Raw genomic sequence first — 10,526 nt, forward strand, 5'->3', positions numbered from 1 at the left:
GCCGTGCGGCGGTGTCGCACGCACCTAACCCGAAAACAGCCGATCTACAAGCACGCAAAGCTCTGTGTGCTGTTGTAGATCGGCTGTATTTAGTATATCAAATAATTCCCCGGGGGGGGGGGGGGGGGGGGGGGGCTTGTTCTCATTCTAGACAGTTCAACAACAACACCAGCGCAGCAGTTTGAAGAGCACTAAATAGGCTACCACCAGGGCGACGTCGAGTCTGTGGGGGCTATGGGGCTGTAGCCCCCATGAAGAATTAAATAGCCCCTTTTAGCCCCCATGAAGATTTTCGTGGACATTTTATATTAACATTACAGATTTTCTGGGAATTATTGACCCTCTGTGACTCTGTCGCAAAATTCCGAAAATGTGAACCTCTCCGCCGGCTGTTCAGAGGTGTTAAAAGTACTCAAATGCTAATCAGGTTTCTTTTGTTTTCACCTAGCCAGGTATTATATGCCTACAGTACAGTGCCCATAGGCGGCGGGTGTGTATAAGGCTAGGGAAGGCTTAGGGCCGATTCATACTCCTGTTTCGGCGCTGTAGTGCCGAAATGATTTCGGCTCGTCAGAAATTTTCAGTAGCACCGAAGAGCCGAGCCGACTTTAGGACGGTACCCGCCCCCCCGAACCTCAAATGACGTCAAATTGCAGGCTCTACAGCGCCGAACCAACTTTTATTCGGCTCTAAAATAGGAGTATGAATCGACCCTTAGCCTTCCCAAAAATTATGCTGGGTATTTTTTTTAAATATATATAATATATGTGCGGCATTGTGCGCAGCATTATATAGAAGGCTATTGTGCGTGTGTGTGTGTGTGTGTTGTTGGTCCCTGGTGATCGGGTAGGTATATAGGCTATACAGCAACTGGCCTAATCAGCATATGATTGGCTACTATTGGTATGTCTGTAAAGCTCGTCCGCTTCCAGTCGCTTTGTAGCAAACAGTAGCGCGCGCTGGTTTGTTTTGGGAGACAGCAAAACGCAAAATGTATTTTCCAAGGCAAAGATAAAGTAATTCAGAAGAAGAAGCTGTGAATCGGCTGTCAGAACTCAGCACCACCACCAGTGCCCGCACGGTTCACAGTTCACACCACTGCAGCAACACTGACACGTTCAGCGGAGTGACTGCTGTCTCTGTGCCGTCTGTGAAGAGCCATGAGCCGCGACTCCCGGGAGGGGCAGCAACACCGCCGGGTAATCTACACAGACTATAGTGAGACTACACACTGACTCGAGAGAAAAGACCCATATCGTCCAAAATAGGCTAATCAGTCGTTGTCTGTGTATAGGCCAATTCATTGGTAAAAGTGCTAAATAACTCATTTTTAGACCATTTGGGAAATAAATAAATCCACAGCGGCGCGATCTAAGGGTAATGGACACATAACGGACACCCGGGTATAAATGCAATAATTTATTAACAAGAAAATAATGAATATTTACAGATATATGGCATCATGCATAAATTACAATCAACATAAAACATATTACTTTTATTACAATTTTTTTTGACTATGGCGTCTTCTCTCGTGTATCATCAGATGTCCGGCTCCATGCTCGCCTCTCCTTGGAGGCCAGTTGGGTCAAAACAAAGTATATCACATTGTGACAGCTGTAGTGAGTCTACAGTCCACCTGCCTGCTGGCAATATAGCCTGGTTGTGATATGTAGATGTGATTGATATTTTTGTTTGTTTGTTTTTTTAAGTCATTCTATAACACAAAGTAATTGAATTTATTTTATGTATTAATTGTATTTTATATATTACTATGTTATTACTAATTTTATGTATAACTATATTACTAATTGTATTTATTTGATGTATTACTATGTTATTACTAATTTTACTTCATGCATTACAAATTGTATTTGTTTTATGTATTACTGTTATTACTAATTTTATTTTTTATGCATTTATTTATTTTATGTATTACTGTTATTACTAATTGTATGCATTACTATATTGATAATTTAATTTATTTTATGTATTATTGTCTATATTACTAATTATATTTATTTTATCCATTACTATGCTATTACTAATTTTATTTTATGTATTACTAATTTAATTTACTATTTTAATTTACATTTATTTTACCATTTTAATTTACTATAATCTATTTTTTTATCGTTCGTTTTATCCATTTATTTACATTATGATCTAGTTATTTATATTGGTTTATTATTTTATTGTTTATTATTTTCAAAGAGCCCTGATTGATCACATCTACATATCACCACTACCAGTCAGGATCTGAGTGACTCAGAACCCTGGTGACCTCCAGATGGAGCCACACAGGAGACCAGCAACGTCCTAAAGAAAAGAAAGAAATGCTCATTACTACTTTGTTCATAAAACAATATTGATTGAAATATTTATTAACAGTTTGCAGAATTACAGGACATGTCAAGCACAAACTCAATACAAAGACTGTTAACTGCAAGTGGACGACCCAATTAAGCATTACATTTGTTTACAAGAGGGTCCACCATGTTCAATTCTTCAAAACATTTAGAGACGTACAAATAAGACACTTCTATATAGTCAAAGAACAGAACAGGAATTCATCATAAAGGAGGTAAAAAGGGAAAATAAACGTATACAGTGAGGGGAAAAAGGGAGTCACATGTCTTAATGACACATTTTGGTGGCATAGGAGTGAAAATAATTTAGTCCCTTGTTTGTGCCGAATCTGGGTTGTACATGGTTCGTTGCACTCCCTCTGGTGTTGTGGGTGTGGACTTCGTTAACATAAAGGAAGTATCTAGACAGGTACATGGGTATCTTGGTGGTGTATCGAATCTTGTGGACCAGACCCATTGCAAGATGCTGTACTCTGTCGTCGACCCTAAGCCATTCCAGCCTGTCAAAGTGGGCAGGAGTGAGGTAGGTTCGGGGGGTGAGGCCAAGTAGGAGCCTGACCAGTTTGTTTTGGGAGGTCTGGAGCCTAGTTTTAAGGGCCTTTGAGGTGCTGTGGTACATGCATAGTCAAAGAAACCTTGTACGAGGGCTCCTGTTAAGGTCTTCAAGGTGTTTTTGTTGACCAGTGAGGAGATCCTGTAAAGGAATCTTGTTCTTTGGTTGACTTTTTTGATTACGTTGGTGGCCATTTTATCACCGGAAAGATTAGCCTCCAGGATGGAACCTAGGTAGGTAATTTCATCTTTACGTGTGATAACATTGTCACCAACTCTAACCAAGAAGCCATTTGCCTTGCTGAGATTACTATTAGATCCAAAGAGAATGGATTCAGTTTTTCCCAGGTGTAAAGATAGTTTGTTATCAGCGAGCCAGGTGCAGATTCTACCGAGTTCAGAGCTGAGGGCCTTTTCAACCTGCAGTTTGTTCCTGTCCGAGACTAGCAGTGCCGAGTCATCTGCGAACAGGAACAAGTTGCAGTCACAAGCTGATGTCATGTCATGATCATAGTGTGTGCGTGTGTTGTATAGTTACCTTGCTGTGATGTAACTCCAAAGGTGATCAGAAATAGTTGCTCCATCGGCTAGAAACGTGCTCTTCACCGGCATGATGATCTTGTTCCTAAAAAAAGTCTATAGTCAACCCCAACTGATTACAGAACATGATATAAAAAAACACAACTAGAAGGATTTAGGCCTGTCACAATTACCTAATCGCCAAGTATTTGAGATACTTTTTTAGAGATTAGTCATAATCTTCTCCATGTTGAAAATGTTCATATATTGTCAAACATTTTAAAGAAATAATGGAAGCAACCGATCTACAAGCTCTAAACGTGTCACTTTGTAATTTTCTTCTCTTTTAGTGTATAAAGTTGTTGAATTATGCCATGTGCAGCTTTTTGTTTACAAAGCCTACAAAAGCCAAAGTTTTATTTAGAATGTTATGTTATGACGCAATTAAATTGTTACTAGTAATTTATTTGAGAAACAATTAAATCGGCCATTATAAAACCTCAAATTGCGACAGGCCTAAACGGGTTCCAGTGATGTCTACCGAACCTTCCAGCTCCATCCGAGCCTCCCAGAAGTCCTCAGCGGAAACAGGAAAGCTTCGGATCTCGGGCATCGGCTGAGATCTCCATTCTAACAAAGAACGAAAGACAGACAGACAGACACACACGCACCCCAAATTAGCTTTGCTGTGTGTGTGGGTGTGTGTCCTGTCACAACATACACATACAGTAATGTTTAAGAATAGGGATTGACCGATTATCGGCAACGGACGATTATTGGCTTTTTACTATAAAGCCTATAAAAAAGCCCCAACCCTAAAGCGGTTCGTACTGTCGAGTTCCTCACCGAAGCGGTTCGTATATGTTGAGTTCCTCTCCGAAGTCCTCCAGCGTCTACGTCCTCTGTCCTCCCATCCATCCAGGCCCAGGTCGGAAGTCCTCCAGCGTCTACCCAGATCTCCGTCCTCCCATCCATCCAGGCCCAGGTCCGAAGTCCTCCAGCGTCTACCCAGATCTCCGTCCTCTGTCCTCCCATCCATCCAGGCCCAGGTCCGAAGTCCTCCAGCGTCTACCCAGATCTCCGTCCTCCCATCCATCCATGGACAGACCTGCAGATCTCTAGAGGCTCCAGCTGCGTCTGCCATTTCCATCCTGAGAGAGAAAGAAGAAAGCATTAGCTCTACAAGCTCACAACACGTTGCAACGCGGTGTGAGCTTGTAGATCTGCTATTTTTGCTGAACGCTCCCTCAGAATAGGGATGCTGGAGTTGAAGTGGTAGTGTCATTAAGACTTTGATTAGCTTGGAAGGCTGACAGACATTCAACCACAGTGCCACTAGGAGGCATCAACACATGTACAGTCCTCAACATCTTTTGTCATTTTTTATTCAAGTGCTTCTAAAAGCAGATGAGATATTGACTCTCAAACTATTGTGCAGAGTCATTTAGATTTATCATAAAATATTTAAAACATTTGGATGACTGTAGTAAATGATGCCATTCTTCGTGCCATAACAGTACAAAAGCAGTTATCCATCCTCAGAAACAAGCCATAACTATTCCTACTCACAGCTCATCAGAGTCCTCTGAGGAAGCCCCCGGGGGGGGGGGGGGGGGGAGCTTTGGAACGGATCTCTGTCCGGGAACATCAGCTCGTCTATCGATATCTCCATTCTAACAAAGAAAGAAAAGAAAAAAAACACACCAAATTAGCTTTGCTCTGTGTGTGCATGTGTGTGTGTGTGTGCGTGTACCCTGTCCAGCAGTGGCGTTCCAGCGACGTCTACCCAGATCTCCGTCCTCCCATCCATCCATGGACAGACCTGCAGATCTCTAGAGGCTTCAGCTGCGTCTGCCATTTCCATCCTGAGAGAGAAAGAAGAAAGCATTAGCTCTACAAGCTCACAACACGTTGCAACGCGGTGTGAGCTTGTAGATCTGCTATTTTTTGCTGAACGCTCCCCCCAGAATAGGGATGCTGGGGTTTTAAGACTTTGATTAGCTTGGAAGGCTGACAGACATTCAACCACAGTGCCACTAGGAGGCATCAACACCTCAACATCTTTTGTCATTTTTTATTCAAGTGCTTCTAAAAGCAGATGAGATATTGACTCTCAAACTATTGTGCAGAGTCATTTAGATTTATCATAAAATATTTAAAACATTTGGATGACTGTAGTAAATAGTGCCACTAGGAGGAATCATACTGCCATGCTATACTTCGTACCATAACAGTACAACAGATATCCATCCCAACAAGAAATATTCCTACTCACAGCTCATCAGAAGTCCTCCAGGAGGGAAGCTTTGGAACGGATCTGTCCTTCCACGACGTCTACCACGACCCATCCACCCTAAGAAAGAAAGAAAGAACGAAAGATTAATTAAGTGACCAAGAGCCAGATATACGTACATTGTGTCCTTTCACATCATACACAAAATGTATAGAGAACATTTAAAACAGAAGCCGACCATACCACTCGCAGTAATGGAAAAGTCTAAGTGGTTTCTTACTTTGAGCCGCCTTCAGAGCCCCCCCATGCAGATTCATCCATGGACAGCGAGAACTGCAGATGTCCACCTGTAGGGGCTCCGGTTGAGCCTCGCAGCATCTGGAATGAATACATGGTGGTTATAGTCTATGAATGGCTTTGCACATCGTTGCTGCTGCCAATAGGAATTTGTGATGTCTGTGTGGCGACAATTGCTGGGTCTGTCTGTTTTTTTATAATACATACAATTTATATAGCACTTTTCAAGGTACCCAAAGTTGCTTCACAAAACAGTAAAAACAAAATTTGAAAATAAACTGCTGTTCAACACTAACAGCTACATCCACGACCTCCCTGCAACAACATCAGTGAAGTATGGCTATGCAGACGACCCGATTACTGTGTCCCAGTCTGGAGCCGTAGCTCTCATGTCAAGAAGCTGGATGCTGCCCTCAACACCGGATGGGCCACCCCAAACAAACTGCCTGCCTGTTCTCGCTGGAATCACTCCAACAGAGGTCAGACGAGAAGCAGCCACGCTGGCCCTCACTGAGAAGGCACAGCTGAGTGAATCCCAGCCATCTCCTCCACAAGGTCGTCAGAGACACCACAGCACACATGCCTCAAGTCACGGTGCCGTTTGCCACAACACACACACACACACACACACACACACACACCAAGTCACGGCGACCTTTGCCACAGCACACGTGCCTCAAGTCACTGTGCCCCTTTGCCACACAGGCCCAGGAACTGCTCCACACAACACCAGCTGACACCTCCAAGGCATCCTGGGTGAAGGCAAGACAGAGGGACCAGTGGAATACATTGAGGACCCCAAATATGTTCTTTGCCAGCACCTCCACTGCAAGGAGTGGACAACCCTCAAAGCAGAAGTGGGACATCTCGGACAGTGCCCACTGTGAATGCGAGGATCCACTACAGACTGTGGAACACGTAATGACCATTTGCCCCAAATACCGGCCACCGAATGATGATCGTGGCTTAGGTGACCTAGACAATGACACATTGTACTGGCTTGCTGCAACAGAGCTGAAGTTCTATGGACATACGGCAGAAGATGTTTAAGATTTTTTTTTGTAATTTCTTCATTTTTTCGGCAAACCTTTGTGGCATTTAATTTATGGAACATGTGGATGTTTCTTTATTTATTGGTGAAGTTTTAGTGCCACTTGTGGCATTCTTTGAAATGTATTGACACGTTTGATATATGTTTTTGTTAGGGATGTCCGATATTATCGGCCGATAAAGGCATTAAAAATTAATAACTTAATTTTACTTTATTTATTATTTTACATTAAAAACATCTACAAGCTCACAATACAATAAGACACATGAGAGCTTGTAGATCTGCCATTTTCAAATGATTTTTATACATTTTAAATCTTGAGATGAGAGATTAGATCATTTTAGATGAGACATTTTGCATAATGAGTAATTATTAATAATTACTTTTGGTATTTTAAGTACATTTTCTACCAAAACCTTTGTACCTTTACTCGAGTACATGTTGAATTGTAACGGAGTATTTCTATATTGCAGTATTGCCTACTTTTAAGTAAAAAGTTTGAGTTATGTTTCCACCACTGGAAAAAGCCTGCATATATATATATATATATATATATATATATACGTATCTGTTGATATCGGCAATTAGGAGTTGGACAATATCCAACACGGACTGTCGGACATCCCTTGATTTGTGTGATTTTGTCCAGCTTTTAGTGAGTTTGTGGCATTTTGTTTACTTTTGTTAACAACCAAAGAGCACACCCAGTATGTATCACAAGGCTATTTCCACCAGTCAGGTGTACTTATATCTACATCTCATAAGCGGCCATGAACTAAACACTACAGATATCACAATTTGACTTTGGCAGCAGCAAGAAACGACTGATATGCAAAGCTCTTCAGCCATGCTTCTCTCTATACAAACACTCATAATGTCCACATGGACATAGCAGCCATGATGGGGTGGTTCACACAGGAGACCAGGTTCAGTGTTCCAGCAGCATCTACGGTCATCTCCATCTACATCTAGAAAGAAAGAAAGAAAGACATCAGAAGCTGACCATATCACTCACAGTAATAGAAACATTTTAAAAGGATCTCTGGCTAAGACGACAAATATTCCTTAACATTATACTTGCCATCTATAACTAAAATTGTAAAATATAAACCAGTTAAATATTTTATTTCTTTCATATAATCTTTTACTACATAGGAACTGTTCCCGTCGCAGGTCCATGTGTGGTCCAGCGCTATGGAATGCACTTGCTAATAAAAAGTACTTAAAATATTGCTTTGATGCTTATATCAATTAAGCTGTTTTTGTATTAGCAAACACACGGACAGGCCTCTTTCATACTGGAGTAATTCATCCGCTTCATTTACAGACATCAGTAAAACGTGACATGACGTCCGTATTTAAAATACAACAGCAGCGCTTATTTTCCAGATCCAAACTTAGCGTTGCACAAAGCTTGCTTAATAGCGACATCAATTCATTCCAATCCACATTAAATGTCGCGCTCTGCGCGTTCATTCATCCGTATGGTATCGCTCATTTCATTAGCTTCAATAGCGTGACACATCCATTATGGTTAGATCCTTCCAATCGATCCAATTTCAATACTTGTGTCCGTATCAGAGTAAAGATTTCAACTTGAATGTAGGGCCAATATGCCTTTCTTTCTTTTATCACCAGAAATATACGGTTTAACAACGTGCTCACACTTTGGGACTTGGGCGTCTTGTAATTTACTCACTTGTAGCCGTTTGTCGATGGTGATTGATGATGACTGCATGTCACACCCCTCTCTGAGGCTAGGGTAGTATGAACAAACGGATGGCACGGCTACGCAGTTGGGCAGAGTTTAAGCAAGATTTATTAACCCCAAGTGACAGACAAGAAAGGAGACCAAACGTCTGCAAAATAGAAATAAAAAGATATATTCAAAACAAAGTACTGCATATCATATATAACCACATAAATCAAACTCATTTCCAAATAAATCATTATCATATGATATAAGCATAAGTATTTATAAATCCAGCCTTTTCAAATGTACATTAAATAATTATAATCTATATATATATAAAACATTATATATATATATATATATCATAATAAACATCACAGTAATAGATCTATGTAAACCATGGTATTAAATAATAACAAAATAACATCACCTCCTCAGAGACAGCTCCTTCCCCGACCAACAGCAGCAGAGTGTGCAGACAGACTGACTTGGATATTCAGTCTCTGAGCTTTATACCCCCCATGGCCCCTCCCACTAGACTGGACCAACTGAATAGGGGTCAACATGATCCACAACATGTCAACTCTGCCTGGCTTGGCACAAAACACATTCATATACATTATATTCATATTCACATTTCAGTTGAGCTTGTAGCTCTATTTTAAAGTCTTTTTAGGTTTCCCAAAAGTCCTTTAATCCTTTGATGTCCTTCTGTGACAGGCAATCCTCCCCCTCCCTGGAAGGGGAGTTGGTTTGGCCCAATATAGAGTTCAGCTGCTTAAAGAGACAGGAATCTAGAGAGCAGTGTGTGTGTGTGTGTGTGTGTTTGTTCAGTTTGCTGCTTCTTAGTAGTCTTTGCATGTCCTAACAGTGCGCGCTTACTGAAAGGCATGTACACTAGCAGCAAACAGTGACAGGGTGGGGTCACACTGTCACACTGCAACAGGTTGATATTATGGTAGGAGTTTGTGTCGTGTGAGTGTAATGGTTTCAAAATAAACGGGGCAAACAAAACAAGAACAGGCTCCAGACATAAACTAAATAAAGGTCTCAAAAAACAGACGAGCGCAGGGTTCAATAAACAAATAATAAAGTACTTTTCTTTCTGTTGGCAGAGCTGCCATTACAGCGAATCGCGATAGACGGAATCTAGATAGCCTGGGAGCTAGTCGGACATCAGTCGGGGAGGCGGGGCTGCGGGGAGCCCCCATGACGATCATCATAACTCTTCGGCTACCAGGCCAAGGATTCCTTAATCCAAGCGCTTATTTGTTTGCCACAGAAAGACGACCCCAAAATGACTAATGCTTTTTTGACAGTTTTAAAGAATTGCTAGACTTCACTAGGGGGAAGCTCCAGCGTAGGCCTACCAAGTACCAACAATAAAGCACTGCATTCACATCCACTCCCTGCAACTGTGGTGGTGAAGAGCATACAGTATTCATTGGAAATAGGCCTACAAATTAGGCATTTGGAAGACGCTCTCTTAATACAGAGGGATTTAAAGTAAAAGCAAGGTAAACCCAATCTTGGATCATGATTCATAGACCAAGTCAAGGCCATATCATCAGTCTAAAGTTGGGATAAGGTGGGGGGTCTGAAGAGGTGATAGTCTTGTGGAAGATTTGGCCAATTAATTGTTTGATCTATTAATTACCTTACCAATAAGTAATCTGATTGCATTAAACGACGGTAAAGTCACTTTGCCACTTGATTTGCCATTCACTTTATGCATGCGCAATGCGCATACCTCTATATGTTCCAGTGGAACATCAGAAATGGACCGGACAGCCTTAATCATGATGTGCTTAA

The 10,526-nt window shown here is 41.5% G+C and overlaps 2 long non-coding RNA genes across 2 annotated transcripts; both read right to left on the reverse strand.

The window, feature by feature from the left end:
• Positions 1 to 1,418: 1,418 nt before the first annotated feature.
• LOC308312622 lies at positions 1,419 to 6,253 on the reverse strand. Its single transcript, XR_013963788.1, has 7 exons — positions 5,954 to 6,253; positions 5,716 to 5,793; positions 5,010 to 5,305; positions 4,287 to 4,591; positions 3,987 to 4,070; positions 3,460 to 3,546; positions 1,419 to 2,319 (listed from the first exon to the last, which is right to left on the reverse strand). It is a non-coding gene; the product is annotated as an uncharacterized lncRNA (long non-coding RNA).
• A 1,447-nt stretch (positions 6,254 to 7,700) lies between these two features.
• On the reverse strand, positions 7,701 to 9,794 carry LOC308309855. The gene is made up of 3 exons (XR_013963427.1): positions 9,145 to 9,794; positions 8,721 to 8,809; positions 7,701 to 7,989 (listed from the first exon to the last, which is right to left on the reverse strand). It is a non-coding gene; the product is annotated as an uncharacterized lncRNA (long non-coding RNA).
• Positions 9,795 to 10,526: the final 732 nt, after the last annotated feature.

Source organism: Protomyctophum bolini (genome assembly GCF_963924005.1).
Source record: "Protomyctophum bolini genome assembly, chromosome: 3".
Taxonomy (NCBI): Eukaryota; Metazoa; Chordata; class Actinopteri; order Myctophiformes; family Myctophidae; genus Protomyctophum; species Protomyctophum bolini.